Genomic DNA, 8,297 nt, shown 5'->3' on the forward strand with positions numbered 1-8,297 from the left:
GGGGGGACGAAATCCTTGCCTGAGGGAAGAATGGAAGAGAAAAGCAAAAGGGGAAGAAAGGTGGGACAGAAGTTCCAATGATGGAAGCTAGTGGCGCTGGCGATTCCAGGAATTTTTCGCGAACGTTATTGCAGAAGATTCTCAAGCTTCATTCTCTAAGTTTGGTTCTTGATTGTGACGATCTCTTCTTTTTAAAATTCCTTTTAAAATTGAAAATCATTGCTGATTGTGGAATCTAAGCAAAATGTTTCCAGTAGTTCTAAAATCTAGTGACAAAAGTGATCGCGTGCTGTTTGCCAAAGAAAACCTAAACGTTAGGAGCGAGGATTGGCTCGAAGCCATTGCTTGTTGTTTATGCTCTATGGTGTAATTTATATATGTTTCTTGGTTGAAACTCTTTTTCACTAATTATTTGTTTTCTGTTACATAGTTACAATGAAAATGGTATACCTAAGTGGAGTGTTCACTTTGGGGGACGGACACCAGTCAACTCAATTACCTTGAAGACATGGAGTAATTTTTTATTTTAAACTATTAGAGACATTTTATTAACTAAATTTTTATCGTAATAGGCTGTCTAAGCAAAAGTGGATGCATCATTGAAGAAATTAAGGGAAAGTTTGATTCATCAACTTACGAGCAGTTACTTGACAAACATGTTTGTTTGAGTAACATAGCTTGTGATATTCAGCCACGATTTTTCCTACAAGATAATTTCCCAGTTCATTTAGCTCCTCGTATTGATCATTGGTTTTCTAAAAACAAATCATTCATTCTTCTTCGCTTACCCAAAAATTCCCCTGATCTCATGCCACTTTGCCTGTTGCATGTGTGTTAGTGTCTGAACTAAACAAGCAAGAAGTTGTCTTTTCACTGAACTTTCCTATTGATTTGAACCGATGTTTACAATCAGTATGTCAATCCCACGTTGAAAGTTTACTTCTTGAAATACCAACCACCCTGAAGTATATTGTTGAACACAATGAAGAGTTAAGAAAGATGTGAAGTTTCAGGAAATAAAAAGGAAATTTTAATTTCAGTTACACGATGTTGTTTGTTTTATTGATTTAATTGTTTATAATTTAAAATGAGTTAGAAACGTGTGTGCCCGCCCTTAGCTGCAATCACAGCAAGGCATTGATCTTTCACAGAGAAAACATATTTTTTAAGGGTTTTACGTGTTATGCTATGCCAGCACTTTTGTAGGTGTTCAAAGAAATTTTTTAAGTTAGTATACATATCCTTCGTACAGATGTGTCAAGATGATCCTAAAAATAAAACTGGGTAAATGAAACTGTCTTCCACTTTTGTTTGTATAGTATACCTAAATTTGCTCGAAGGGGTTTAAATCGGGACTTTGTGGTGGCCAGATCATGTTTTTAATGGTGCCTAAGGGATGCAGAGAACAGCAAACGATATTTAGTTATTGAAATAACACTAAAAAGAAAAAAAAAACGTCTTTTTCCTTGTTGCCAAGATAACGCATAACTCTCTTTTCTTTATGTTTGGGATCGTTATCTTGTTGAAGAACGAAACCTTTTCCCAGCAAACGTACGCCATCCGGGAGAACATTGTGTTGTAGAATACTTTTATATGCTGATGAATCCATTTTCCCAACAATTAACTTGAGTCGAGTCACCCCGCGTACGCAAATGCCACCCCAAACCATTACACTACCACCACCGTGCTGCACGGTTGGTGTTAAACAATAATTTTTGAAAAGTTCATTTGTAAACCTCCGAACGTAATGTCTTCTTTTATTCCCGAAGAATTCAAATTTACTTTCATCGGTAAATAGCACTCCACTCCATTGCTTTTCTGACCAGTCGACTTGCGCTTTAGCGAAAGCCAATCTTTTTTTTATGTTCATAGACCTTAGCAGAGGTTTTTTGGCAGCAACTCTCCCATTTAATGCATTTTTTGCAAGTGCTTTGTGATAACAGTTTTGCAGACTTTTTCTTCTTTCTTTCTGCCACAATTAAACTCCTCGTGAAGAACAGGAAGTGTTTTAAAACGGTTTCGTTTTGCCAAAACAACCACGTAGCGCCGGTCTTTTTCAGTCATTACACTAGGCCGGCCTGATCTTGGCCGATCTTCTAATGAATTGGTTTCACAATAGCGATCTAAATTCTTTTTTACGCAACTAACACTGCAACCAACACTGGCACCTATTTCAAGCATTGACATGGCCGTACTTCTTCTCAATACAATTATTTTAGTCCTATCTTCAATACTAAGTTCTTTTCTGTTTCCCATTTATGCACTGAAAAACAAAAATTGAAAAACTTTTTCTACCCAAATGCACAATTGAAAGATGTCTGAAGTCTCCGAGACTGAAAATTGAAGTGGCATTTCCTTTATTACCTATTACAAAATAGATTTTAACAAATTTTCGACATTAGTTTTGGGCTGAAAAATATTTAAATTTGATTTGGTCACCCTTCCCCCCCAAAAAAAAACACAGAAATGAATCGCCAGCGCCACTAGCTTCCATCATTGGAACTTCTGTCCCCCCTTTCTTCCCCTTCTGCTTTTCTCTTCCATTCTTCCCTCAGGCAAGGATTTCGTCCCCCAGCCATGAAAGATTGATCGGAATTTTTTTTTTAAATCGGGAAAAATCAGAGTTCCATTAAAAAAATTTGAAACTTTGTCCAAATGTAGACGACTATGTCGTCTACCGTTGGTAAAAGTTTCAAGTAAAAATTGATTAATTTTAATTTATTATGATTTTTTAACTAGCATACAGTTTAGCTTGGAAACATATGGCGAGAGCGCCGATGTTTCCAAACTTTATATCTAGTATTTTGCGGATCAACTTCAATTCCCTAAAATCTACAAAACATCATGGTGAAAGGAAATTCTTTCCTCATCAAGATGGTTTTTTAAATTTGCTTTGCAATAACTCAAACGTGAGTTATCGCGTAAAAAAGGGAGACACTTTGGCCGTAAGCCGCCGTGTTAGAAGCGTGGAAACACTCGCCGTGTTTCCAAAGTTTGTGTAGGTACTGTATAGGGTACCAAAAATGTTTTCATCGCTGTATCTGCAATGTAAAAGCAATTCAGTTCTTTAGCTACTTGTATAATTTGAACGGTGCACTTTTATTTGCTTAAACCTTGCTTGAAATCTTGTGATAATTACAGAGAATAAAGCTCTTTTGCTTATTTTATGCAAATTTTCCGGAAGTATACCGTAAGTAAGGGATAGCACCTTAACCATTGAGCTGTCGACAAAAATAAAATAATATTCTTAATATGCATCAAATTTGGGGTCAATTTGGTGTAATTTAAACTAAATCCAGAATTTGGTCAAAATCGAGATTTTTCTGAGGCATAGAGTTGTATTTTCACGACTGCGTGAGAAAGTCATATCATTAACAGAAGGAGATAGAGACATCGATGGCGTGGTGTAGAAAGCAAAGATGAAATACAAAAGTAACACCAAGTGGACAATACAAGATGGACCGGAACACGACACAACAAAAAATTTGCCAATGAAAATTAAAGATTTAAAGGACAAGTAGAAGCAAAAGTGAGGTCGACGTTCAAGTTAATCACGAAATGAGAGAGGAGATAGCCAGGAGAAAGTAAATTATGGGGCAGGAGAGGAGGTCATCTCTTACATGATTGATGCCGCGAATATGGCGGTTGATGATGGAGACTGAACCCTGGATGGCCATCAGACGGCACTTTCTTAGTAGACGGCGCAAAGGAGTAGGAAGAATCTCAAGGGAAGCAGCTACAGCGTTGTTTGATGGCAGCCACGAGCCCAAGGCACCGATGACGAATGGCCGAGTCAGACCAAGGCAGCTATATTTCTCAATTTTCCTGGAATGTCAAGCATTGAGAGACTCAGGAGCAATAAAATGTGATTTTTAGGTCAATGATAATAGGGGAAAGGTCAAGGTGGACGGCTGGATGGTAGCTGTTCGGCCGGGACTGGTGCCACACGTGACCTCGCTGGAGTTTAAGGGCCGAAGGAAGGGTTGAAAACCACCGTTGGAAGCGGCGGAACTGTTGAAGGTCGACATAAAGCTACTGGAAACGACTGAACAATTTGGCCGTTTAAAGCAAGGGCGTGTGGACCTGGTGGATACCAAGACTAGAGAGGACTAGTAGAGAAGACAAGAAGACTAGTAGAGGCCAGACCAGGGCGATAACCACGAACAGTAGACGAGAGCACAGCAGCACCACCTTGCTGACCAACAAATCAAGATTAATGTCACGGCGCATTCGACGAAAAGCTATCCTGTCTGCCAACCAAATGACAAAGGAGTCCGTTTCGCTGAAAAAAGCTTTGACGGTTCCTGGCAATCATAAGCCGGAGATGAATGCTCTGACGCGTTGACCTACAATGAGTGCTTAATCAGGAATATCTTGACCGCCGCAATGATTAAAACTAGAAGTGGCCTGACCACGTAGCAGTTGACCGTGAACAAATTCGGCGGGCACAAACTGTGGAACTAGCCGATTCTGCAAAAAGGCAAGCTGCCACGAAAGTTGTGTCCTTGCAACAGCACTGCCGGAGACGGTATCTTGGACGGTATTGGGGTGAACCGAATTACCACCAAAACTTCCCACAGAGACCGGCAATCAGCAAACATTTTCAAGAACGTTTTAGACTGTATGGATTTGGTGTTCCGACAGTCCATTAGACTTGGCGTAGGTTAGGCTGGACGTAACGGGCCGAATGGCGCGGCCCTCATCAAATTGTAAAACTCAGCGCAGTCGAACTGGGAGCCGTTGTCCGACATTATAACTTCCAGAACGCCTTTTTCACTTAAAACACACTCCGTTTCGGCGATGACGGACGAAGATCACACAGAAGAAGACAAACAAAAGTAATAGACTACCAACCTCAGTTAAGTGGTGGCGTACTGGTAAGAACGGCTGAACGACGATGTCCTGGAAGAAGGTCTCAGCCATCCAGGAAGAAGGGCTTCTTTGAGAAGACATAGAATTGGATCTGCAGTTGTTGCTGCAGAAAACTTGACCCGACTGGAGTCATGGTAAATGACAAGGTCAAGTACGGGCTGTACCTGCTCCTCACAGTCTTGAGTGACTTCATTGGTGAAAAGGCGGGACGACTATGCCCGACTAAGTATGTGGGCAATAAATAGCTCCCTGTCCGGCTTGTAGAAGAGCTTGAAGTCAAATCTTTGAAGCTGTAGGTGCATCCGCCAGATTCTAGGTAAACAAGAAGCAATAGACTTGTCCAGGAGGCCCACGAACGGCTTTTGATTAGTCTAAACCACCATCATTGACCCTTCAAGGTTTATCTTGTTCAAGTTTACCCAAATGGTCGACGTGACGATTGAAAAAGGATCTTTTGTAACACTGTCTACTACTATAACTTCATCGTTTCCTCTTCCCACCTCTCCATTTTCCGAATTTACAACGAGTATTTCTAGTGGAAAACCGTCATTATCTGCATGGTCAATGAACCCATGTTCCGATTAGGCAAACATCATTCCCCAAATAACTGACGAGTATTCCGAGTGAGAAACTGGTAAATATTTATTATTATTAGAAGAAACACACTGCTCACAACCCATCAATCGCAATTATAAGGAACCATCTGTTTTTACGACAGAAACTGCTGAATTGGATTAAACAATAACAACTTATAGGTTCTCAGTCCAGAACCATTAGAGTGATGTCTACTTTAGCAAAATCACATAAACAACCTCAGATGCAATAACAAAATATCACATTTATGAGGCTGCTTACACGAATTGTTTCCTTTTTTCCGTTCTCTTATTTCTTTTAAATTTCTTTTAAAAATAAAATTTCAATTTTTTTTGAATTTTTATTTATTTTTCACCCATTTTTCTCAATGTAAAAGTTTGACCTATTAGGTTTTACTTAGAATAGGTATATTATGTTGCTTCCTTGTAGCGTTCATGTAATGTGTGGTGTCCCCATTTATCGTTTTATATTCTCCTTGTTTAATAATAAAGCTGCAGTTTCTGCCTATTTCTTGAAGCATACTAATTCATACGTTTATCATACAAAGACTGGCTTTCAGCCAAGGATTGAAGGGTTGACCCTGTTCATTCCGCCTATAGGCTCAGAAAAAACACAACACATTATTACGGCAATTTCCCTGCTTTTCGTGTTCCAATGAGAAATAGTTTTCCAGTTATTGTTAATTTGTAGATCTTCAATGATCTGATTTTCTATTAAATTCACGAATTAATTCATAAATCAAATATAATCTTGTGCAACAGAATGCAATATATGTTGTATTAAATTGCTGAGCATGTTAAATTGCAGAGCATATCTAATTGCTGAGCATATGTTTATGTTACCAAACCTTACATAATTTTTGAAACTCAATCAATTTGATTCAAAATATCCAGCGATGTTTCTTGAAATGGCCTTCCCAAGAAAGAAAGAGAAGATGCTGTATATTTTTTGGATCTGGCAGTAAGAAGCTTCTGCGTGATTGGCAAGATTTGACGAATAAGTGTACAGAAAGGTTTGCCAGATTGGATGGAGTTTCTTGATAAGTAAGTGTGCAAAGCAGGTTTTTCTTTTCATTTTAAAAAGAGCTCTAGAGAATTTTTGTCTCCACTGCATCCGCATCATCTAAGTCTGTGAAATTTTGAATCTTCAAAAATAGAGAGATCGAAACCTAATCGAAACCCAACTCATTTGTTTAAACCTGTTTTTTTTCTTTTTTTGTTAAATGACAGAGTAAAAACAAAAAGTAAAGGTGAGAAAAATCACAATATCACATGTATCAGCTGTTGTTAAGAATCTTGATATACTAAGAACAGTTGTTCTACTTACACGCAATACATTCATTTCCGTAGAAGATACGATACGTACAATACAATACAGATCGAAATACCACTTTGATCGACATTCTCTATTCACTTATGCTTTTTCCACGCCGAAGGGCTTCGCTCCAAATTCGGGTGAACCTAAAAAGTCTCTTGACCACTCTACACTAAAATAAGTGGCATAATGGATTTAGCTCATACATTTTCTCTGTTGGATCCGACTGGGATATCTGAGACTGATACTCCAGGTTTTTTGCGGAGAATGGTGATAACAATTACCTTCACCTTCGGGATTTCACATGGTTGGAATAAGTTGACGGTTATGTTGCTGTAGCAACTCGCCTCAAAAGTTGACGGTTATGTTGCTGTAGCAACTCGCCACGAAAGATAAAGTGATTTCTTCTTCTCAATCCAGTTTACCGAAGTTTTCTTAATCTGAAAAAAAAGATATGCCTTGATTTTTTTCATTTTCATACATTTTTTGTCTTGATATCCTTCTGGCCAGTCCTGAGAAACCGAGAATGATATTTCTTTTCTAGTCGAGTGATGGAGACTGGTGTCTCAATTCCTTCTGTCTGGATATTTCATTTCGTCTGCGATAAATAAGTGTTTAGAAAATAAAGCATTTTGTCACAAGAGACGCACGACAAGTAAAGTCGGGTATGAATTGGATACTGCTGCTAGCTGAAACGCTGTTGCAGGGGTTGACATGAGCAGTTTTGTTTAGGAGCTTCTGGCAGTGGGTGGGAAAACTCCAGGGTCGGTGGGTGATGAAATTGCTGATGATTTGGCGGCAATACATCTCTGTAATACGGGAATTTTTCCCTTGTTCCGTGATCTGTCCGGGCGTTCACGTCCTGGACTACAGCCGTAGTCAACACACACTGTTAAATCCTCGCCCTTTGGATTTCCATCAAAAATTTAATGTTTTTTTTTATATTTAGGACAAAATGTCTTCCTCACCGTCTCAAATCCCAATCCATAACTGGAGCTTGGAATGCTTCTTTTACTTTGGTGCGGTTTGGATGTCTCACAGGATCATATCCAGTGTCTGCAACTATATCTGAAAATACAATTTTTTGAAACACGAACCGGTGAAAATCTGGCTTCTGAGCCAGTCGAGGAACCAGCACAGCCAGTACACATCGAAGAAAGATTACCTTTCTAAATACTTCATTACAAAATTAAACACGCTTCAGCATAACGAGCACGTTACACCGAAGCCCTAGTTAGTCGGGTATCCGAAACTCTGAAAGACGAAAATCGAGACTTTATCGGAATTCCGCAGTGTCGAATTTTGACCGAACGTTTTGAAAAAAAGTCCAAAGTATTATTAGCAAAGGTTCAACAATTGATTCCCTCATCGAAAAAATCGACAAGGATTTTTTTTATTTGGCAAGCATTTTCGTCGCTTCATGAAAAGAAAACTGGACATTTATTGGCCAGACAAAATTCAAGATAAAGCTCACAACCACTGTACCAAATCTCATAATGATACCGACATAGTCAATT

The 8,297-nt window shown here is 38.9% G+C and overlaps 1 long non-coding RNA gene across 1 annotated transcript; it reads left to right on the forward strand.

The window, feature by feature from the left end:
- The first annotated feature begins 352 nt into the window (after positions 1-352).
- LOC124206160 lies at positions 353-1,043 on the forward strand. Its single transcript, XR_006879596.1, has 2 exons — positions 353-513; positions 573-1,043. It is a non-coding gene; the product is annotated as an uncharacterized LOC124206160 (long non-coding RNA).
- The last annotated feature ends 7,254 nt before the right edge of the window (positions 1,044-8,297 follow it).

The sequence above is a fragment of the Daphnia pulex genome, chromosome 10, assembly GCF_021134715.1.
Source record: "Daphnia pulex isolate KAP4 chromosome 10, ASM2113471v1".
Lineage (NCBI taxonomy): Eukaryota > Metazoa > Arthropoda > Branchiopoda > Diplostraca > Daphniidae > Daphnia > Daphnia pulex.